A 23729-nucleotide genomic window follows, 5' to 3' on the forward strand; every position below is an offset into this window, starting at 1 on the left:
TAAACACGGCCCATTCACCATTTTCCATCACCCCTACACACACACACACACACACACACACACTGCTGCATATTGTGCGTTCACACATCTCCACCTTCAGCAGAACGATTGCTCGTTAAGAGCCCGGCTTGCGGCACCTGCTCACTGATTGTTGTTGAAGAGTGTTTTGGCTGTGACCGTGTCGGAGGTTTGGCCTCATCACCTTCCACTCAGCTCCTGTAAGACGCCATCAGCTCTGCAGGCGCACTCAGATCAGTGTGTGTGCTGTGAGCCTCGGCAGCTCAAGTTAAAAAATATGCTGCAAACTTAACAAATCAAAGGTCAGTCCAGAGTCAGACCAGAGAGCGCAGAGAGCCATTAAAAAAACAGGAGGCTTTCACAGACACAGAACGATTTCATCAGTTCATAGGACACTTAGTGGAGCTGTTTTATCCAATCAAGCCTTATTTCATGCATGAGTGCGAATACAAACCTCTCCAGGTGCCGTCACTGTGTCCATAAAGTCAATATGAGCAGAGACTCGCTCAGTCGGACAAATAAACACAGCTTTTACTTCACTGAGACACATTTTAGAAAGGCTGGGTTTTTCTTCAGTCACACAAAATGTAGGAAAAACTGCTCAGCTATGAAAACATCAGCGTTGGCTTTGTGTCCTGGAGGATCTGGAGATAGAGGTGCTGATGAGAATAAAAGCTGAATCATTATTATCTTGGTTAAAGGCGAATGCAGTGAGTTCTACCAATCAGACTGATCAGATCTGGTTCAGATGTTGCACCAATGGGCTGATTGATTTAGTGTGTTTCAGTATGACTGTGGATAAGAGAGGCCGGGCCACCTCACTGCACTGCACACTTATTGATAAAGAGCTGCACGGTGATCGTTCACAGCCCGGATCAATGTCATCATCATAACTCCATCGGAGGAGGCGACGAGTAAACATATTGATTTATCAGCTCATGATTAGGGCGCATGCCTTTAGAGACACAATTAGGCCGCGGCCCCAGAGTGGAGCTGAGCAGGCAGTGCTGGGGGAGGAGGGGGGAGGAGGGGGAGGACAGAGTGAATAAAAGACAGAAAAAGACAAAGAGCAAAGAAGGAGAATATGGGAGACAACAGAGCAAATATAGTGAATGGGAGAGAGGTGGAGGGCTGAGGGAGAGAGGGGGAGAGGGGGGAGGCAGTTTGGGGGTGGAGTAATCCAGAGAATTCAAGGCACTGCCCTCCCTCCTCCCTCCTCCCTCTCCTCCACTCCTCCTCTCTCCGGGTGGAAATTCATCCTTCAGCCTCGGCAGCGGACATTTGTGTGGAGGACCTCGGGAGTGCGGGACGTGTTCAGGCGCGGAGGCTTCAGGTCCGACAGCAGCAAAGCTCCCCGGCCGGGTTCATGGGTGTAGCGGCCACAGCGGCGGCTGTAGAGATTTAGCAGCTCAGAAAGACGATGTGATCCTCTGCTTTTCTTCATCCACACCACTCTACCCGAACATTTCTTTTCTTTCTTGTGTTTTTACGCATCATATTTTCCCTCCGCTGTGGGATTTAGTGAACGCAGGTCGCTTCGTTTCTGCTCCACACGGCGCTCTCCCTCACACTTTGTGATTTTTTTGACTGTGAATAAGCTTCCACCTTCCGCTGAGACTACAAACTTTGGACCGGAGAAGACAGCCTGTCGCCAGTCGGGGGGGGAGCGAGGAGCGGAGGAGACCTGACACCGAGCACACAGCCTATATTTGTCCGCTCCGCTCCGTGTGGAGAAGGAAGGAGGAAAACCGAGCTTCCCTGTCGCCACCTCCGCCACCAGCCTCCCTGCTCCACCGCACGGAGGAAGAGGAAGCAGAGGAGGATTTAGCCTGAGTAACGGGAGAGGATATAACCCTGGAGCAGAACTGACGGTCAGTTTCTTTCCAATCTCGGCTCTTCGCTGTCGTTTGATATGATTTTCTCTCTCTCTCTCTGTGTGTGTGTGTGTGTGTGTGTGTGTGTGTGTGTGTGTCAGTTTGCTGGAGATGTGGCAGTGAATGCAGCATGAATGTTGCTGGAAAGAGAAAGTGTGTGTCGGACTCGGGGCAGACGTTCAAGGAGATACCGGCGGAGGGGAAATAAAGCCGCTCGGCTCGGCTCAGCTCGGCTCAGCTCGCTGCTGAAATATTATTGTGTGCATTCAGACCAATGTGAGATTCGGGTGCATTTGTTAACACATCCGGGTTTGTGTGTGTGTGTGTGTGTGTGTGTGTGTGTGTGTGTGTGTGTGTGTGTTGCAGCGGCGGAGCTCTGTGGTCGAGGATATTTTTAGGCGGTCGCTGTGTTATTAGCTGCTTTCTGGGCTACTGATCCCAGCTACCGCTCTCCGCCCTGCTCCCTCTCCTCCTCTCCTTGCCTCCTCGTCTCCTCCCGTCTCTCCTTCCCTCTGCCCTCGGTGCCCGGCGCTTGGACAGCTGAAGCCGCCTGGAGCCCACCGCCCACCCTCATTCCTCTGGCTTCCAAACCCGAACAGGTGCATTTTAAAGCCGGGCCCGGACAGGCTGTGGTCCAGGGTGCTGGGGGGGGCTGCTCTGTCTCTGGGTTTATTCCTGTCCCCTCAGACCGGAGCAGTGAGAGTGAAGCTGCCTCCTCCACGCTGAGTTTGTGACCTTATTGTTCTTGATAGTGTTTTATCTCCTGTGCATGCGCACCTGCGCGCGTGTCCCCGCGCGCCAATGGGATTTGAAGTTGGCTACAGTCAGTGTATCAGCGGGGGGAGGGGGGCGAACCTCATTATGAGCATGTCGGCCCGGTAACGAGCGCCTTACCCGGAGCCGCCGGTTCCTCCGAGGCGCAGAGGAAACCTGGATCCGCCTGACCTCTCTGGAGGTGAAGTAAAGCGCGCGCCGGGGGGTGGGGGGGATGTGTTCGCCCACCTCGTCGTGATTCCTCTCACGTCTGCTTTGCCATGGAGACGTTTGACAGCCTGCCGCGGTCTGGGTCCGTCTCCTTTGACCGAGGGGACAAGACAGAGAGGGAGGGAAGCTGCTGCGTGAGGAGAGGAGAGAGGAGAGCAGCCACAGAAAGCTGAGTAAGGCCGTTTATTGAGTTGGAGTGTGCTGGCAGCTGCAGGAGCAGCTCAGTCCTGTCTGCATATAGAATCTGTTTTCAGTCAATAACCTTCTATAATGAGTTTTCTGCTGTAATATTAAATCAACATGTCAGCCACTCTGAGGAGCTGAGAGTCCTCATCATGTCTTTACTGGGACCAGCAGAGTTCTGGTGTTTGAGGGCAGAGGCTTCGCCTCTGGCTTCACTACAAAGGTGTGTTTTTTTAGACAGCCGGCTGTTCTAACCTGACCTTTGAGGTCCTGTTAGCGATTCGATTCGTGTCTGGCTGTGATCCTGAGTGCAGAGCGTGCAGCAGCTTTTCCAGCGGCGCGTTTCAGCTGGACGTCGTCTGACTGTTCCAAAATACTCGGCTGCTCCGTCGCCCCACAGGCCCTAAATGAATTAAAGGACCCGGCCCTTTCAGTAATGGGTAATTTGGGGGAGGGGGGGTGTTGAGTGGTCCCATGGGTGCCATTATTGTGTGTGTGAAGCCTGAGGAGGCCTGGAGGTCCACCTATTCTCCTGTTACCCCCAGTGGATGGAAATCAATACGCTCGCAGTACATCACACTGGATTCTCTCCTCTCTCCCACTCTGTCCTCGGTGACGTAAATCAGGCAGACCTGCAGCTGAGTACACTCGCTTGTGTATATATATATATATATATATGTGTGTGTGTGTGTGTGTGTGTGTGTGTGTGTGTGTGAGAACTGGCGTCATGTTGATGGGATCGGTGTGTTTTGTAGACAAGCTGTCTTTAATCCTCCACACAGAGAACAGTGTTTGTTCCCCTCAGAGCAGCAGGAACAACCTCCACTGATGATGGCAGTGTGTGTGTGTGTGTGTGTGTGTGTGTGTGTGTTTGCATGCAGATGTTGTTGGGTGCGGAGGAGTCTGTGTGTGTGTGTCAGGAGTCTTTGCTGCTGGAAAAGGGCAAAAGCAACGTTCAGTCCACTTTTCTCTCCCGGATGGAAAAAAAAGGATTAAAAAACAGATTAGTGTCCCGGGCAGCCGCAGTAAATAACCTCATCTTGTCTTTTTTGATGAGGAGCACACACACACACACACACACACACACACACACACACACAGTGGAATCATCTGTGTGTGTATTTGACTGGATTTATTTGTGTAACATGTCGTCGCCCTGCACCGTAGGAGGAGAGCTGTAACAACACAGAGGTGAGAAATCCTCTGTATGTCGTGCTCTCTCCCTGTGCACCGACGAGAGGGCCACTTCTTCCACTGTGTGTGTGTGTGTGTGTGTTTCATAATGTTTTCTATCATTTCTTACCTCTGTGCTGACCTTCAAGGGTTAGATAAACCGTGTGTGTGTGTTTATGTCTGAGAGTCGGCAGCAGCAGAGCTCGCCTCTGAAAGGCGCCTCAGTCTTCAGTAAAGAGGTGTGCTGCTTGGCTTAAGAGGTTTAAATTACCTGGAGAAGGCAACCGAGCTGCCATCGCAACCATCTTTTCAAGGTGGTGATCAGCTTAATGGGTATTGAACACTGCTGCACGAGATGTAGCACACACTTTGTCTGAGGCCTGCTGTGTGTCGGAGCAGGAAAACAAAGTCTGTGGCTGGGGTTTGTGGTTTTGCGAGGAAACCCTGGAACTCGGCTTTTTGTCTTTGTTGTGTTTTTTCCTCCCTCTCTTGAAGCTTACATAATCTTTAATGTGCTGAGTAACTTCTGACCTGGAATGGCCCCAGTGCAGACTCTGCATGTCGTTTAAGGCGGCGAGGATGTGGTCACTAAAACCAATGTCACGTTATGAACAACGCTGTTTGAAACTCATAGGGTTAGGGGTTAGGGTTCGACTCCCGATCCAGCCGGACCTTACTGCATATCATTCCCCCTGTTTCCTGTCTCTCTCACTGTCCTACAAATAAAGGACCAAAAAAATACTTTAAAAAAAAGAATTCACTTCTTGGAAATACATATCTTTTTTTTTTATCCAACAACAGCTTTGGTTTTATCCCGTTTCCATCTTGGCAAACAAGATTTTCATCAAAAAAAGCAGAGGCAGATTGGAGTCAAACATGTTCCCCAGACACACTCCTCCTCCTCCTCCTCCTCCTCCTCCTCCCCATCATCTCTATGAGGGTGTTTCTTCTGTCTACGTCTGAGCTACTTCCTATTTCAGAAATCAATATCATCCAAAATAGGATTGAGTTCCTCTGTTATGAAAAGCCCCGTGTATCCTCCAAATGATAAGTCTAATCTTTGGCTCCCTGCTTTTCAAACTTTAGCTACAAGTGGAAAGGAGGATTCTTCTTTCAGCTCAGAGATCAGGATAGGGGGTTTTTTCTTTCCTATTTGGAGGGCGTTGGGAGGAAGGTAAAAAAAAGGCGTGTTGTGGAGTAAGCCTACTTTATCACATTGGGAGATGAGATTTAGATCCTTCAGGCTCTCTCTCTCTCTGTCTCTCCTCTTCCTCCCTCAGCCCTCCTGGGCTAAAATAGGGGATGAGGCATCTACAGAGTTTCTCTGCCCACAGTTGGCTACTATTCTGTCGCTGTGAGTCATGCTCTTGCCATGAGTGAAACACCACTTGTCGATGCACATACACCACGTTTGTCAAACTCGAAAATAAAACAGTCACAGGATGTTTAAAGAGCCTCGCGGGCTTTAAAAGGTGTAGGACTCAGCTCCTGCTGCTGCTATTCTTAGCTTCAGATGACAACAGGAGGAACAAAAACAAGCCTGGGCTTCGGTGGATGACGTTGGCCGGCGGATTCAGAGGGTCTCTGAGTGTAAGCTGGGAGTGTGTGTGGGACACGGAGCTAAAGTTGGTCTTTTGGCTGTTGTCATGGTTTCAGCATGGTTTAAAATAGAGGCCAGTGAAATCTGTAACTGGAACAGACGGTCTGCTGCTGTGTTTGGAGGGTTAATCCATAATGTAGAGTGCTGCAGTCTGTATAACCTCCAAACAGCTCACTGCTCCAGGACCTTCACTCTCACTGTGTGCTCAACATTTAGACGGAGCTGCCGTCTTTTGATTCTCCAGTCGTTCCTGTCGTGAGCTGTAATTCCTCCTGTGGGTTACAGTGTCGAGTGCAGATCCTGTCAGTCTGTTCCAGCTTCTGTTGTTTGTGCCTGCTCTGCAGAGGAGTCTCCAGATGCTGTTTCCACTCACCTGTTGCTGTGGAATCAGCAGCATTTTAAACCATAAGAACCGATTCCACCACTCTCCTCATGTGCAGCTGCTGAGTGAAGTTCGTGCAGGATGGAGTTGGGACTTCACGGCTGATTCCAGTCAGGGTGTGTAAGATGTGTGCTGTGTCAATGTTTATTAAAGTTCACAGAGGTAATTTGACATTTTTAGCGTTTTGAACCGTCGCCTGGAGCCGTATCAATCCTGAGAGCGAACAAACAACACTCTAATCAACACCTGTCAGCGGCAGATAATCGTCACTGAAATGGTCACTCGTATCAACGAGCTGTGCTGCGTGACTGAAAATCATTTCAGACAGAAATATATTCCCTGCCTGTAAAAATCATCGTTACACAGAAGATAATCAACGACCAGGAGGAACTGATCCTGGTGCTGCGAGTGAGAGACGGGACGTGCTGTTGTAATGAAAGAACTGTTGATTGACGTGTATTTTCTCCTCCACAGTGAGCTCAGCTGTGCCAACACTTGCTGACAAGTGTGAATTGTGCTTGAACTGGGGGTGTATTCTTCTGGTGGCACCACCCAGCAAGAGGAGTAATCCTCCCTGTTTGGGCTTTGACATCCATCTGCTGGAGCTGTTACACGTCAGAAGTTTCAATGAATGAATGAACCTGACGATGAATATCAGTGCAACGAGCTGTTTCACCACCACGTCTCTAAACTTGCTGAATTTGGGGAAGTCACATCCAGCAGCAGCAAATGTTCACATTTAGACGGAGTGGGAAATAAATACCTGTTCTTCTTTTTTCAGAAGTCAAGCTGTGAGCACAAGAGAGCGTGACAAACCTTCTGCCATGTGTATATGGCTCTGCAGCTATTAGGCTGTTGCTCCTGGTGGCAGCTTGCTGTATAATTGCAGCTGACATAGCTGTGTACTGCTGCAGAGGGAGATGGCGCAGCACGCTGGCCGGGGCCATTATGAGCGATCAGTGTAGCTAACTGCTCAGGCCTGTATGTCACTGATACAGAGGACATTTTAGTGCCGGGGCTGAGGAGGGTGAGGGCGGGGGCGCTGATACCTGTGGCTCTGCTCCTCACATATTTGTGAACACGTTGTTGTGTGCGTTAGCTGCAGGATGTAGCACCGACTGCGCTCTGCGTTTCAGGTGTTGACACAGCTCCCTCCTTTAGACACTGTCTCTCTAGAGTTCCCAGAATTCCTGATTCTCCTTGTGTTCCCCCTCATTACTTGAAGCTGTCTTCTGTTGTCCGGTCACAGCATTTAAAACTGTGTAAGAAGCAGATATCTCCGCTCTGTGTGTGTGTGTGTGTGTGTGTGTCTGCACGTCACACCACTGATCTGGGAGAGAGAAAACGGGATGGCAGTGCAGTAATTAGTTCCGGGGCATTAACTGCTTATCAGTGGACAGTTTTATTAGCCCCCTTGTTTTGGCTGGTTAGCCTTCTGGACATGGAGCCAAATGGTGCTCTGAGTTGCCCGGTCAACCATGGAGGAATTCACTGCCACGCCAGAACCCTTAATGCAACGAGAAGACCTCATTGTGATTGGGCCTCGCTGCACACTGTGAAATGTTAAACACTCGATATGATTTTACCGTGAAGATGTGCAGCCTTATAATCCATAATAACAGAGGCAGTCTTTGAATGAAATGAGAAAGTCTGCCTGTTGATTTGTTTTTTTTTCCTCCATATATTTACGACAGAGTGTGTGTGAAGCAACAGTAGTTAAACACATGCCCAGTATTTATACAGCAGCCATCTGTAGGAGGTGACGTGCACGCGCTCAGACCAAACTTCTTCTGTAAAATGTCTGTTTCATGCTTTGTATCTTGTTCTTTGTCAGCAGTGGAAACAGACGTGTAGAGGCGTGTTGCTTGGTCATTCATGAAGGAATTCAGCTTCACCACAACAGCCACAGAGAGTCAAAGCATACCGGTGCAAGTAACCATGGAGACTCGTCTGGTCTGCTGACTGAGGGGGGGTTTAAAGCAGTTATGTTCAGGAGGTGAAGATAAAAGTTCAAGAGAAATATTTGAATAATATTGGGCTTTTACTCGCTCGTCGTTTGGCTGGAAGATGTTTCTGATGTAAAGTAAAAGGCAGGGTGGTTGTTTTGGCTCATCTGCCACGCGCTGTTAACACCAACAAACATGAGAAAAGAAGAAAAAGCTGATCTGACACATGGTCTCACTGCTTTTGAAACTAACTGCGCGCCTTATTATTAAATATTAATAAGTGCAGAGTAACTGGGAGCGACGGGAGAAGTGAGAAAATGACACTTCAGAGGCCGACGGCAGCTAAAGGCAAACCCTACATTTTTCACACATTTGTCGCTGCTTTTAAAAAGGAGAGTGCTTCATCTGCCTGTGTGTGTCTGTGTGCGTCTGTGTGTACACATGTGCATTGTGTTGACTCAGGAAACAGCTTGGCCCCTCCACCTGGCTGGGAGCTTTTCAAGCGTCTGTGGGAGACAAATACAGCAGGCTGAGGAAATGAGAGCTGAGAGAAGCTGACATGTTAAATCTAACAGTCAAACATCACCAGGTCAACACACCAGCCCTCTGTGTGTGTGTGTGTGTGTGTGGTGTGTGTGTGTGTGTGTGTGTGTGTGTGTGTGTGTGTGTGTGTGTCAGCCACAGGGTTAGATTCCCAATAGATGACATTGTTCCTGGCGTGGATTCAAACACACACAAAGTCTCACACACAAGCAGGGGCATATATGTACACCAGGTGATGCATGTCAACACACACACTCCTACACACACACACACACACACTATATATAAGCTGTGAAGGTTTCAGGTTACACACATTGACAGGTTTGGGCGACACGTTCCTCCGACAGGAGAAACAGTTTACGACCTCAGTTGACATTAGTTGTTGTAGGGTTACAGTTAATTTCATTATGATTATTTGTCTATAACATGTCAGATAATAATAATGTTTCAGTGACAGTTTTAACCACCACTGTTCATTTCCAGCTGATTGAAGTTAAGAACATCTTCAACTAAAACACGTCCACGTCAGTTTCATTAGAGAAACTGAAACCAGTGAATTTAGTCTTTTTTTTTTTCCTGATAGATTTTGTTAGATTAATCATCTATCAATAATATTGACGAGCTTAATCCTCTCAGCGCTCTTAACTGTTAAAATGACTGTATTTCCTCGTCGGGTGGAGTTTATATTGATTATTCTGTGATGTGCTTTTGTATTTCCCAAATCAATTAAAGTGACTGATAATCAGTAAACGCAGGCGGCCTGACGCAGCAGATGGGCTCTGAAAAGAAATCACCGTCTGTGATGCAAACCTGGAAAAACGAACCTCAGCGCGGCGTTGTAAGGTGAAATAAAACCTCCACGCTCTCTGCTTCACGGAGAACAGTCGAGGCACCAGGAAGTAAACACTCGGGGGGAGGGGGGCATGAATGCTCATCTTCAAGCCTATTTACAGATTTGTGTTTCGGCTCAGGATGTCATGAGTCACCCATTCATCCAGTTATTCACCCACCCATTTATCCCTCTATTCATCCACCCACCCATCCATCCACACACTCATCCACCCATCAAGCCGTTTATTCACCCCACCCATTCATCCGTCAATCTGTCTTTTCTGATGGGCAGTCATTCAAAGGGGCGAGAGCTGTCGTCTGCCAGCGTGCTCCGATGATTCACGTCCTGCAGACGCCATCGCTGCGAGGTTGTGTGTGTGTGAAGGGACAGGGGAGGGGCTCTGTGTGTGTGTGTGTGTGTGTGTGTGTGCAGGCTGTGGGGACAGGAGGAATTTGGGAGCGACAGGGGGATGTAGTAATGGGATGTCTTGATTGATAGAACTGGAGAGTGCAGAAATACACAGAGACAGGGAGGAAGCAGGGAGGTGGGTGAGATAGAGAGAAACGGGGTTAATAGAGAGCGAGGGAGTGAGAGCAACAGAGAAAATGAGCACAGAGAGAGGGGAGGGGGGAGGGGGGAGGAGGACAGGTGAGTAAAGGTAGGAGGAACGGAGCGATAGAGCAGTTTACTGTTCCTGAACGTCCTTCAGGTGTTCACTGTGACCTCCATTCGCAGCTCTGGACCTCAGAGAGGGGGGTTGTGGGTATTGTTTACATAGTTGCCGCTTCAAAGAGCATTACAATTTAATAAGGCAACAATCTTCAAGGGCAAATGGGCTGCGATAGAGAAGGAGAACACACCCAGATCCCTGCTGTTCACAGAGTCCTGCTGGAGCCTCACTGCTCCGACTGCTGCTCCAACAGCTTAAAGCTGTTTATCAGAAATAACAATCATCTGAAGTTTATTATTAGACAGCTTCAAAAACAACTTCACTTCTTATCACAGGCTGAAAACTTTTCTGTGGTCGTTCACGTCCAGCTCAGACCTGTTTTTGTTTTTTTGTACTGGATGAAAAGTCAGAAGTCGAGAGTGAAATGTAGAGACTGAACAAGATTTCCTGATTTGACGTCGTTTCTTTGAGTACATTGAGAGTACATCTCTAAAAACAACATTCATATTTCATGTTGGACGTGACAGTGTGTTGGTGAGATGTCGTTAAGCTCAGCTCTAAAATCAGTAGAAAACACAACCAACCTACAAGATCCTCCACAACAGGATCACTACAGCACAGAAAACCAAGAGAAAGACCTTTGGTTTTGTTCTGAGACGTTAGAGGTGTGAGACGCTGCAGTGGTCGGTTTACCCTGCGTATACATCCACAGTGTGTGAGTGAACTGCTGGAGTGTGTGTTTGTGTTTGCACACTCACTCGTCTCAAATTGCCTCTTGAAGGACGAATGAAGCATTTTGAATTGAAGTGAAGGGAAATGAGAACAGTGGGAGTCCTTTCATTAAAAGGTGAACACCTCGGCTCAGAGAGTGTTTCCTCACTGGAGGTGACGGCTGCTCACAGTTTGGAGAAAATCTGTTTTTAATTTGTTCATATCTCCTGCAAAGTTCAGTCACAGTTACTGAGGTGTGATTTGGGTTCAGTCCTTTTTCAGTGTGAGAATTATGGGATAGAAGATATGGGCTCTTTCCAGCTCGGCTTTCTGTAAGAAGGTTAAAGTCGTCGAGGGCGTCGGGGGAATGGGATTTTCTCTAGAACGGCCTCAAGGGTCCACACAGGTCTTCTTCAGTGGTGGCACGTGTTGGATTATTTTCCAGCCGCTCTGAAACGTTCAGCCGAAGACGAGGATGAAGATTCACCCTGGAGTCCTCACCTTCAGGACATGGATGTTTACAGGACGCCTGTTTCTCTGCTTCAGTCAGTTTTGTGCTTGACGTCACTTCACAGCAGAAACAGTAGAGATGTTGGTCAATAAACGCTCAAACCAGGAGTAACCTCAGAGAGAATGAAAGAGTGCGGCAGCCGGCGGCGCTCTGCCATCATCTGCTCTGTGTTTAGTCCTGAGACATCAGGTGGATTGGCTGCTGAGCCACAGCTTCTCTTGAAGTTCACCTCAAACCAGGTGTTTGCAGCTGGCCTGTAATCAGCTCGGCTCGGCTGGAATGATATGAACTCTGTTTGAACATTATGGAGGCTCAAACCCTCACAGCTGCACAGTAAAGTAAAGTAAAGTAAAGTAAAGTAAAGTAAAGTAAAGTAAAGTAAAGTAAAGTAAAGTAAAGTACACCCCCCCCTGTTTCCTCTTGTTTCTGAGCTTCTGTTGTTTTAGTGAGGCTGCGTGTGGAGGCCATTTTTACTGACTGACATGTTCTTTCTTCTTTGTCTCTTTGTTGCTGCATCACCAAATATAACTGTACTCGCCGACTGTGCACGAGTTGATAAAGTACTGTCAATTTCAAACTGAACAGCAGAGCTAATATTTTTTATTTTTTTAATCCGAAAGCCCTTCTGCACAGAAAAACAATTAACTGACATTTTTTGGAAAAGAACCAAAGACGCAAACAAATCAGCATCTGTGTTATTTTTCTCTCTCGGTCTGCTCTGTTGTTTTCAGAGGAGAGAGAGAGAGAGAGAGAGAGAGAGAGAGAGAGAGAGAGAGGGGTAAACTCTTCTTTGAAGTACAGTAATTCATCCATAGCATCCTCCCTCTGCTTCGTTGTTATTCTGAGATGCTAGCAGACTCGCTAGCATAGCTAATACATTCATTGTTTGCTCCGTGCTATCGGAAGGTACAGGACTGCACTTTAAAAGGCTGTCACACACTTACCCGAGAGAGAGAGAGGAGAGAGAGAGAGAGAGAGAGAGAGAGAGAGAGAGAGAGGAGTCAGAGAGAAAGTCATTAGGACAGGGAGAGTAGAAAAGACAGAGCGAGCTATCTCTGTGAGCAGCAGTGTGTTTGAAACTGCGAGGCTGCCGCCTACAGTCCCTCAAGACACCAGACAGACTGTGTGTTAGTGTGTGTGTGTGTGTGTGTGTATGTGTGTGTTTGCGTGTGTGAATGTACATATGTGTGAATATCTGCAGGGTGTGTGTGTGTGTGTGTGTGTGTGTGTGTGTCAGGCTCACTGCTTTACATGATGCTAAACAGCGTTGTTATCCTGAGGCCTGCAGGAAGTCTCTGAGAATCCCTGAGCTGCTGCTGCACATCCACCACAAACAGCAGCACCTCCCTCTCACCTCCTTTTCTCTCCCTCTCTCTCTCCCTCTCTCTCTCTCCTCTCTCTCTCTCTCTCTCTCTCCTCTCTCTCTCTCTCTCTCTCTCTCTCTCTCTCTCCTGGTTTCACTGTTTGACTCATCTTCTCTGCTGTTCAGGTAGGAAGCTCTGTTTCACCCCACCTCAGTGCATCATCCACTCTTGCATCTGTTTTTAGCCACTGCTGTGTGTGGTTCTATGGATGGAAACGTCCGTCAGTTTGCTGGTGTTAAATCCTTGGATTATCCTGTGACTTCTGTTGTTTTACTTTGCTTTATGACCCAAACATTAGCATGCCACCTGACACTTAAAAAATCTGATTTTTTCTCTCATAAGCACAAATCTAAACAAATAGTCCTGACGTGGATCACGTGGACTTTTCCTTTAAAGAGCTGTGAGCTGTAGGATATTAGCTCACATTAGCATATTAGCGCCTCCATGTCCCTGCTGCCTCTTCCCGTCTCATTCTTCATGGCTTCCACGAGTCTCGCTGTCTATCTTAAATCTCTCATCCATGTCCCCGGCGCTCCTCCTCGCCTTATCCTTCCCCCATCCTTGACGCTATCTGACTGGCCAATGATAGTGCTGATTGAATATAGATGGGCCTTCAGCTGCTTCCACATACAATACAAACTGCATCCCTCCGTCTGTCCTCAGATATGCTTCACCCTCTGTCTCTTCGTCTAAAACACCTGATATTCACCCTCTCCCTCCATCCTATGCTTTATCTTCTCCCCTTCACTTTAATGTTCATCTGTTTGTGTGTGAGGTTTTTTTAAAGATGGCACAAGTGCAGTGCAGCCTCCTGCTCTCATATGAAAACACGGTGTAAGTCTGTATCAGGTTTTAATTGACTGATTATCATCAAAGAGGTGTTTTTGCACTTCATATATAAAATGCATAAAGGCTGAAGATGTTGATGTGAACCAGAAACCGAGTCTAGACGGGGACTTAGAGAAATTACCTACCTCAGTTTATTTTTTTAACAAGAGCAAAGTTTCATATTTTTCTGCTTTTGTATTGTAAGACTCTTCTGCAGAGTAATTTTCTCTTTTCATAACAACAGACATTTTCTTTGTTCTGTCAGAGACGAAGAAGCCGTAATATTACAACCACCATTTAATGGTTCCTCCTCTAACCCTCGCAGTCATTGTTAACGACATGCAACTGCTGCTGTGTTTCTGTCAGCTCTCTGAGCCCGCTGCTCTCTCCCATGTTTTCATTTGCAACAGTTTAGAGAGGTTTCAGGTTTGACTTCTCGTGGCATTTACCTAAATCCCTTTACAGCGGCGCATTAACTAACATTTAGCACAGAGGTGAAAAATAAAATCTGCTGATAAATATCAGCTCAGCGAGGCTGCAGAACGCGGCGGCGACGCTCGCTGTCTCGGTCTATTTGACTGTGATAAATTTAGCAGACGGGGGACGTCTTTAGCCCGGGCCCTGGTACCTTTAAAACCCTGCCAGTGAGTTGGAGGTCACATTGCTCAGTCCGTAGGGCTATCAGCCGTGGCCTGCTATTATCATAGAGATAAAGAATGGAGCCTCGCAGCTGAGACATCTGCAGTGACCGTGGAGGGACTTAGAGGTGGAGGCGGAGGGGGGAGGGAGGGGAGGTGGAGAAGGTAGATTGGAGATACTGAGTGGCTGAATGAGCGGCTGGCTGCAGTGAATTATGTGCTTTGTGTGTTAAAGCAAGAAAAAAAACTTTACTGACTGACTTCTGGCAGAGAAAGTGAAATACTGTGGGAGTGAACGACTTGCTGCCTGGCTGCTGTATCACTGACTGTACAACTGAGTGACTCAGTAAATGTGTAACTGCCTAACACACTGATTGAGTGAATAAGGTGCTCACATGCTGACAGACTGACTGGCTTACTGTGAGAATGATACGTTTCCCAGCTGACTGGATGAATAAATAAATGCTGGTATTGATCACTGACCTGTTGACAGCCGCTGTTTGGCAGCAAGATGGAGGCCGACTGTCTCTGGGCTGCTTAACCCAGAGCCACAGAGTGACGCATCAGAACAATCAGAGCCCACTAAATAATGGCTCCTCATCATCTGTCTCCAGAACCTGAGTCTGAGCATCCTCCTGTTTCTAACTGTTCAGGATCACAGCGATGCAGTGAGAGGCGGAGACGCTGACGATAACTCGGCAACTTTACTGGAGCAAGTTGACCAAAATATCAACAGATGTTGCCTTACAAAACTGTTGTAACCCACATTATATTCACTGTTTACAGCCACCAGAGCATTACTGCGGATGAACTGTAGTTCCTGACCATTGTTGCATGTTTTTAGACAGAATGTCTCATCAGCATGGTTCTTATACTCCTGATATTCACCATGTGTTGAGGACCTGGGGATGTGCAGACAGTCTAACACAGATGGCACAGGAGTCACTCAACTACCTGAAAATCATAATGTGAGGAGTCTGACTAATCCAGGTTGTAACTGTGTAAATACAGACATGTAAATATATCTAGAAATGATAGGCAGGCTGGTTTCCTGCAGGTATATATGAGCTGGCTGTCTGCTCCTGGTTGTGTATTTATAACTCAGTGGTGTAAGCCAGATAGGACAGACACGGAGATGAGAATTGATGACCTGCATCAACGGGGGATGGAAGGAGATGGCTATCACTGCAAACTCATCACACACACATTCATAGTGAAGGGACGCGCAGCAGCAACGCGCATACGTCCTCACAGGAGCTGTAGCTGCAGGTCGTTGTGGTATCCAGGTCACTGCGGTACGTGTAGACGTGAGGTTCAGTACGAGGACTGTACCTGCACACGGCTGACCCAGATTAGTCCTGTTTATCTTAGAGGAGGAGACGAGATGTGTTTACGCTGTGGCAGGGGAATCAAACTCACAACACCTGAGGGCTCGTGGAGGAGATTCCAGCTGCTGTTTGGGGGTTTGAAACCCACAGAACATCGACAGAGTCTCACAGATGAGATTTTTTTCCTGTCTGATGTGTTTAACTGCTCTTACAGTCACATCTGTGGCGGTGGCGTCTCAGTGTGTTGATTTGCACTTTTTGACTCGTGCGCTGTCTGTATCAAAGCGACTTGCTGAATTTTAGGGCCAGCAAGTGACAGCTGTGTCACAGTGTTGACGAGGCTGCACCAGCTCCCATCTGTTTGCTAAAGAGCGCAGTGATCGGTCAGATGAACTGTGCATTAAACCTGATCATAAAGGAGAGAGAGCGTTCACATCTCCAGACTCAGGCAGTTCCTCTCTCTCTCATTGAATTAACCTCATCCAACAGTTTGGGCGTGTAAAGTGAAAGTTAGTGAAAGCCTGTTAACTCACCCTGTTGTGTGGAATGAATTAATCTGACACATATAATGCAGGTTTTAAAATCAATACAACATTTTGGAGGAGAACTTGATAGTTCTCCTGCAGCAGAAGATGAAGCTGAGAGTCAAACTGTTTAATCTAAAATCAGACACCTCTCCCCATTTGTAAACACCCACGCTGACACCTCCTCTTCTAAAATGATTCATAATATAAAAATAAAGTGCATCAGCTCACTCATCTCACAAAAATAGCTGCGTGTTTGAGCCGAGAGTCGATTGAGTGAAGGTCGAACACAAAGAGAAGCACTTTATTAAATAAAGAATTATAAACTGAGATGAGTTTTAACGTGCTTCAACCTCCCACTGTATTTAAACCAACATCTAAAAATAGTCACTCTTAGGTTATTTACCTCAGTCAGAGCTGTCACAGGGAGGGAAAGCAGGGCACATGTGGAGGGAATTGGATGGCACCTTGGAGGGAAAGTTCACGGATTGAAGCGCACCCTCGGATTAAAGGGCACAGATTAGCAAGTCTGCAGTGCTGTCTGAGGGGGTGAGGAGCTGCAGGGGTTTGTGTGTGTGTGTGTGTGTGTGTGTGTGTGTGTGTTGGAGCATATAGAAGGTCTCGTGTTGCCCGGCTGTCATTTTCTGTCACACTAGCAACTGTCCCCAGCTGTCTATCCGACACACACACACACATGTGACCAGCTGCCCCCAGCTGTCACTGTATCTCAAGTCTTAGCTGGTGGTCCCAGTAGGACGAGGGTCACACACACACACACACACACACACACACACACACACACACACTCAAAACCTTGAACTATGAGAGCGACACATCCTCGATTAGTTTGGCATCTCACACACAGAGAAAACACACCTTCAGCAGTCTAATTGGAGAGAAATGTAATTACTGCTGCTACCTACACGTTCCTTAACAATAACTGTACCCCACACACACACACACACACACACACACACACACACACTCTGTGTTTCCTCTCTCTCTCTGTTGTTTTGTCCCTCTCTCCTTCTCTCTCTGTTAATTCTTTCATGTTTCATTTCTGCAGCCGTTGCAGTGTTATAATTAGCCTACTGAGATGCGCAAAACATCGCGGCACTTTCCCCTTATGAGCTGTTAGCCTTCACACACACACACACACACACACACACACACACACTCTTCTCTCAAAAGCCTATGAGCCTTATAAGCGAGCGAGTGAAAGCGCTGATGCTTTCGACGCTCCAAAACACAACTCTAATCAAAGTGGACGTGTGTTTGGCTGCGTTCGCAAAAGAACCACAATTCCCATGATCCTGCCCCGCTGGTTTCAGTTCTATTTTTTTGCTTCGCCTCAAATTAAATCCTCATTTCGAGGAACTTAAAGCACGCTGAGCCCTGTGGGGCACAGAGAGGCTTTGTAAACGCATTACGCCGACAGGAGGAACGACACTATAGGAAACTAAAACCTACACATCGATACGAACAATATTTTCAAACAGCAGGAAGTAGAGCTGTTCCTTTCATCTCAGTGAAGTTCACCTTTGGGTTTGATTTGTTTTCTAATATCACAGATGAAACAACAAAGTGGAGGATTTTTTGAACGTTCACGAGCTGGTGGATGATCCTTTTGTGGAAAGACAATCCTGTTTTGGATGAAAGGATTATTTGACAGATAAGCATCTTGTTTTTGCAGATAATAAATGGCGTCCCGGTCGCTGCAGGTCGTCTGTGTAACTCTAGAACACAAGCATTCCCCTGTTGTGTTTTTGGGAACGTTGGGAGGTCCGGAAAAGCCGCCCCACCTACGGCACGTCAGGTCACCGTCTCCCTGTTGTGTCTCTGTACATCTGGAGTTCAAAATGGCGTCTGCGCCTGAACGACGTGCCCTTCACTCCCTAGATGAAGGTTTGATGCATTCTTCTCCAGATGTGAAGCTTTTATTCTTCAGGTGCAGAAAAAACACTTCAATGATTTTTTGTCGTTCAGCTTCCACTAAAACACATGAGCTGCACATCAGTCTCCCGTCAGGTCGCCGTTCCCTTTTACAGGCTCAGATTTCTTATACATATGAATATACATCTGTGCCTCGCGTCATCCCAGTGTGATCGGACATCTGCGTGTCCCAGAATGGATGCTACACCCTCATGTGTGGTGTTAGTTTCAGGGGAGATCGTATTTACATCAGAGCCCCAAACAGCCGCCCCACCCAGGAGTCTGCTCTGAGGTGATGTTGGTGTTTTCTTGTCCTTTTTTTCCCGCCGCTCCACGGCTTTTCCCAGAACGCCCTGTGTTTTATGAGGCAGGTTCACATCTGCTTCCAACTGTCTGTCACACGCAGATTTTCAGAAACTCCAGTATCAAAGCTGCGGCGCCGGAGGAGTGGCCGGAACTTTCCGCCGGGAGCTGTTATTTCTGTCGGCTGGATCTGTCGTTGTTGTTCTCGTAATTTCTCTGAATTTCTTTTTTTCTTTTTCACCTCTGTAACATCCGAGTTTGTTGTTCTCCCGACGCCCACTGCTCTGCTCTTTTGTTCTGCTCACATCTCTTCTGTTTGTGTCCTGAGTCGACCTTTTATTTCATTTGTTTTTGTTCCTCTGTAGAATTAATAAGTGATTAGTAATGAATTCAAAGCCTCAGAGGATCAGTGAGTGGATCAGTTAATTAATGATCATTTCTGTCGTATTCTCTTGTTTTTTTCCTCGTTTCCTCGGTGAACACGGTCTCTGCTTCTCTGGGTCGTTGGGAGTGTTTCAGACTGAGCCGGTTCAGTATTGGCATGACACACAGCCTTCTCCTCGCCGCCGTATGTTCACACATATGGCCAATGCTCTCGCCTTGGTAGCAGCGAACAGTGTCCCAGCCCTGGACTTGGACGGTGGCTGTGCTCTGTGACTGATGCAGTTCTGGGTCTGTGTTGTATTATTCTGTCGCTGGGTCCAGCCGAGCTAATTACAAACGTAATTATGAGACGAATCTGAATCCATCTAAAATAAGTTTATTTGAGAGTCAACCTGAGTTCAGTCACTGAGGGTCACAGTCGAACAGTTTTGTTCTCGTGCTGCAGCTTTGAAATTCATCCATAAGTATCCAACAATGAGGTCTACACCATCACAAAGACTGGCTCTGTCTCTCTCTCCCACACACACTATAAAAGAACAATGCTGACTTCTTATATCCTCACACCGCAACGCTAATCTCGCTCTCCTATTTACACACTGGGAATCAGTGTGGATGAGAGAGCCGGCTAAAGACCTAAAATGTGCCTAATCTCCGTGCTAAATATCTAAATCTTATTGTAAAGGTAAACCGTACTGTAATCCCAGTTTTGCTCAATGGCTGCGGCGTGTCGCGGCGAGGGAACTCACGAAAAAAATCGAATCTGTAGAGTTTGGTTGAGGATGCAGATTGGTGTGTGTGTGTGTGTGTGTGTGTGTGTGTGTGTGTGTGTGTGTGGTAGTATTTGTGTCCTGCCTGGCGTCAGTGTCACCTGTCAGTCTGGGACCTTCCTCGGGAATGTGACCGTTTTAGAAACTCTCTCTCTCTCTCACTTCCTCCTGCTTCTCGGGCCTCTCTCGGCCACGTCTGAGCCAGTGATGGAGGCATCAGCTGTGACCGAGAGGGGAGGAAGGAAGACGGGAGTAACACAACTTTAAAGTGCTAATGTTTCGCCCCGTCTCTCTGACTGGCTACCACGGGGAAATTCCTCTCGTCTAATTGGCCGCTGAGCCTGACGGGGGGAATTCCAAAGAAGGAATTTCCTCTGGGTTTTAAACAGGCGCTGTTTCACTGTGCTACTTGTGTATTTGTGTGTGAAAGGGGTAATAAAGGTAGCAACTGTAGTGTTTTATTATTCTACTATTTAATAACAGATATGAAAACACAGGTTCAGATCAGATCTCTGATCAGTTTCTCTCTCACTGTAAAAAGTGTGAAAACAAACAAACAAAAGCAGTTCACATTTCAATGTATTTTTTCAGACTTTAATGTTTACAGCAAATTCATAAATGACTATGAATCTGAAGGAGAAACAAAAGTTACTGTTGGAGCTGCAGCTAATGATTATTAGGTTCGTTAAGTTTATAGTGTGTCTGTCAGTGTGTTAGCATGTTAGCAGCTGCCTGAGCTGTTGGACTTTTCTCTGTTTACCTTCTGTTGAGGAAATGTAAAATCCTCCCAGTGTACTCAGCGTATTAAGTCAGGAACTGTGTGTGTGTGTGTGTGTGTGTGTGTGAGAGATACCTGAATTCCCTCCTACCTTTTGCTCCCGTGGGAAAGAATCAAAGCCTCTCTAGATATTTTACCTTTGGTGTTTCCAAACCTCCCTCCTCCTCCTCCTCCTCCTCCTCGTGTCCCCGTCCTCAGCTCCATCGCCTCCTTTTCATCAGACCCCAGTGGCAGCATTAAAGTCTCTCTCAAGTCTCCTGATACCGCCCAGGATGTCTCCTTTACCCCCCCTCCCCAAACAAAAAGGGAAGAGGGGCAGAGACTGCACCACCTTGGTGAAGCGTCAGATCGTCCAGGCAACAGTCCAAAACCCAGAGTCCTGAATTTACACTGAGAGGAAACAGAGAAAAGCAACGAATCCTCTCTGAAGGTTCCAGAAAACGTTTGGCTTTTTCTCCAGAAATGATTTAACGATGAATCAACTGATTAATTTTCAGGATAAATGATTAATGAAGTCGTTGTTTTACTGTCAGGCTGCAGGTGGAATGATTATTGTTTTTATCTCCAGAGATTTATTTGTGACCGTGGCACAGATTATTACCTCAGGATGAAAAGGGTGTGGTTACACCGTCGCCAATTAGCGTGAAGACGTTTGGCAGGCTGCAAGTGCTCGTGGGTAACGAGGCATAAAACACACTCCAGCTATCTTTGGACACGAGGCAGTTTGAGGATCAGTGTTCACCCTGTTATTAACACAGAAGAGGAAACACATCTGCACTTGGCTAACTGTAGTTTTCACTGAGCAGTTTTCACATTGTGTCCTGTAACTGAAAACAAAGCATCCGCTCTCAAACCACTCCTTCTCCTCTTTTAGCCTCGCGTCTCATCCTCAAATCCCTCTCCCCTCTGCTCTTTTACCCTCCCACCACCCATCACGTCTCCTCTGCCCTCTCCCCCATTTCCCCGTCCAAGTCCATTCAATGCCCCGCAGAGGAAGAGAGGCAGGAAAAGCATGCCAGTGTCCGGTTAACTGTTTATTTATAAAGATGTCCTCGCAACCTGAGAGTGGGTGGGGGGAGCAGGGGGGAGGTGTCATGTCTGGATATTTATTTTTATCACTGAGCAGCAGCTCCTGGAGAAAATCTAATGTTCAGGTTAACAGCATTTACTGTTCCAACCCTGAAGACACAGGGAAGGAAAACGCTCGTCATGTTTTTGGAGAGAGATTTTCTTTTATCTCGTGTTAATGTGTGAACCAGTGGTTTTCACGTGTTAAGACAAAAACTAAATAATTGTGGGAACATGTAAAGAACACCAGCAGATAACAGTCTGGGATTTGATGTGACCACACGTTCCCCACTCGTCTGCCGTCATTACACTCCCATTACTTTTGAGTCGTTTTGCACGGCGTTCCCTCGTTTCTTTAGCGGCACAGCTGCTGTGGTTTTAGAGAAAATAAATTAACCTCCACGAAAATCATCAGCTTACATAAAAACACAGTGGAAAACAAGACTTTAGCCCAGAATTCACTTCAGAATTTATAAAACCGTCGGTGTCAAAGTGTCGAGGAGTGACTTCATTTTCTATTCAGCTACTTTAAAGCCCTGTGTTATTAGTCTGATTAGTCCCCTCAGTTATTATCATAAATATTATTATTAACATGCAGACAAATGACCAGAAAATCACATCAGCACAGAGCTCTGTTTCAGTCGCTCAGTGCGTCCCAGCCCTGAAAATAGCCCAAACATGATCAACATGTGGGACAGTCTTCGGGACGCTCGTCCCCCCGACGCCATCAGTCTCACCACTTACTGGTTAGTAATTGCAGGGCAGCTGACCAATGGGAAGAGAGTCGCACAGACATCGTTAAGTGCCTGCTCAGAACAAAGGTGTCGCCATGGCGCCCAGCGAACTAGTTTCAGCTGACACACACCCCCATAAACAGGGCGATGTTAGCGGACAGCATCTCTTTGATGTTTTTGGGCCAATCAGGAGGCTCGTTGAGCAGCGGCAGGTTTTCTCTGTCTGACTGTTTCCTGTTTGTCTAAAATGTTAAACTGTGATGTTCAGAAACAGGAAGCTGTCATCGTCTCCACCCATCCTAAATGTCCTCGTCCTCCTCCCTCAACAATCTCTCCATCTGTGTCAGAGTGATCAGTGCTGCGAGGAGGAGGAGGATGGGGGAGGATGGGGGAGGAGGGGGGAGACGGTGTCGAAGGTGTCGAGGTAATGACAGCTCTCTGTCCCGTCTCTCTTTACTCCTCCGTCTGTGTGTGTCCCTCATTCTCTGCACTGACAGAGCTTCTTTATCCGGCAGCTCCGCGGGCCCTTTCATAGCGACACTCCTCCGCCATCGTCAGCCCTATTGTCACACAGTGAATAGACAGGCTGTGTTTTTGATAGGTGAGTGAGTGCGAGGAGGAGGAGGAGGAGGAGGAGGAGGAGAGTGGGGGAAAATGGCCTTGAAGGTTTTGGAGATTGGAGAAGGTGTGACGTACCTGAAGCCTCTGGAGGGAGGGAGGAGAGTACAGGAAGAAGTGCTGGAGAAAAGAAAGCTGCACGAGGTAGAGAAGACAAAAAGAAAAACTTGGAGACATCCTGAGACCAAGAGAGACGATGAAAGAATGAGTGAAAGCATTGAAAAGAATGAGAAACAGATGACAGACTGAACACCAGTGAGAAAGCAATAAGGGGAAAGGGGAAATAGGAGGGATGTTGCCCGTGGCAATGCAGTTGAAGGGAGTCGACATGAAAGGGATGGAGTTTATCCCTGGCAGCCATCTTGGACTACTTTTCAGAGGGCTCAGTAAAAGTTTAACGCTGTAAATAGTGTGCAGAACACTGTAACTGAAAACTAAAATTCAAAGAGGAAGAATCTTGACTTTCACAAAGCCAGAAAGGTGAGGATGTTGTAGAGCGAGTGAACCAGAGCGGTTTCACTTCCTGAAGTTGACTCTCTGGATGAAAGGCAGCAGCAGCTGATTAAAAACAAAGTTTCGTCCAAAGGTGATGCACGGCAAGGGCGAGGCAGCAACAACAAAGAGTCTTTTTAGTTGGTCAAAAGCTGCCTGGGAGGCCGCGTGTTGTTGTTGCCAGGGAATTCCTGCACTGATTTCACTTTCTCCAGCGGGCGTCTGCCACGGGGCAAAATGGAGTCACAGCGGGGGTCTCTCTCTCTCTTTCCCTCTCTTCCTTTTTTCTCATTCTCTCTCACTCTGCTGCCTGTCTATCGCTTTCTCTCTAACGAAGGTCCTCAGGGGCAACACACACACACACACACACACACACACACACACACACTCTTGTGCAGGAGGGATCCTCTCTGAATAACAAACCTCTGAGTTCAGGCCTCTACAATGGACACAGACTCACACAGGAGCTGCACATCAGCACATGCTCTCTCTCTCTCTTCTCTCACCCTCTCCTCACCCTCCTCCCCCACACACACACCTACAA

The 23729-nt window shown here is 47.4% G+C and overlaps 1 protein-coding gene across 1 annotated transcript in view; it reads left to right on the forward strand.

Moving 5' to 3' along the window:
- The first annotated feature begins 1277 nt into the window (after positions 1 to 1277).
- Positions 1278 to 23729, forward strand: part of dag1 (dystroglycan 1) — a 42868-nt gene continuing 20416 nt past the window's right edge. The window contains exon 1 of the mRNA XM_018693484.2: positions 1278 to 1889. The gene's annotated coding sequence lies outside the window, so the exon portion shown is untranslated. The remainder of the gene's footprint in view (positions 1890 to 23729) is intronic.

The sequence above is a fragment of the Lates calcarifer genome, linkage group LG12 (genome assembly GCF_001640805.2).
Source record: "Lates calcarifer isolate ASB-BC8 linkage group LG12, TLL_Latcal_v3, whole genome shotgun sequence".
Lineage (NCBI taxonomy): Eukaryota > Metazoa > Chordata > Actinopteri > Centropomidae > Lates > Lates calcarifer.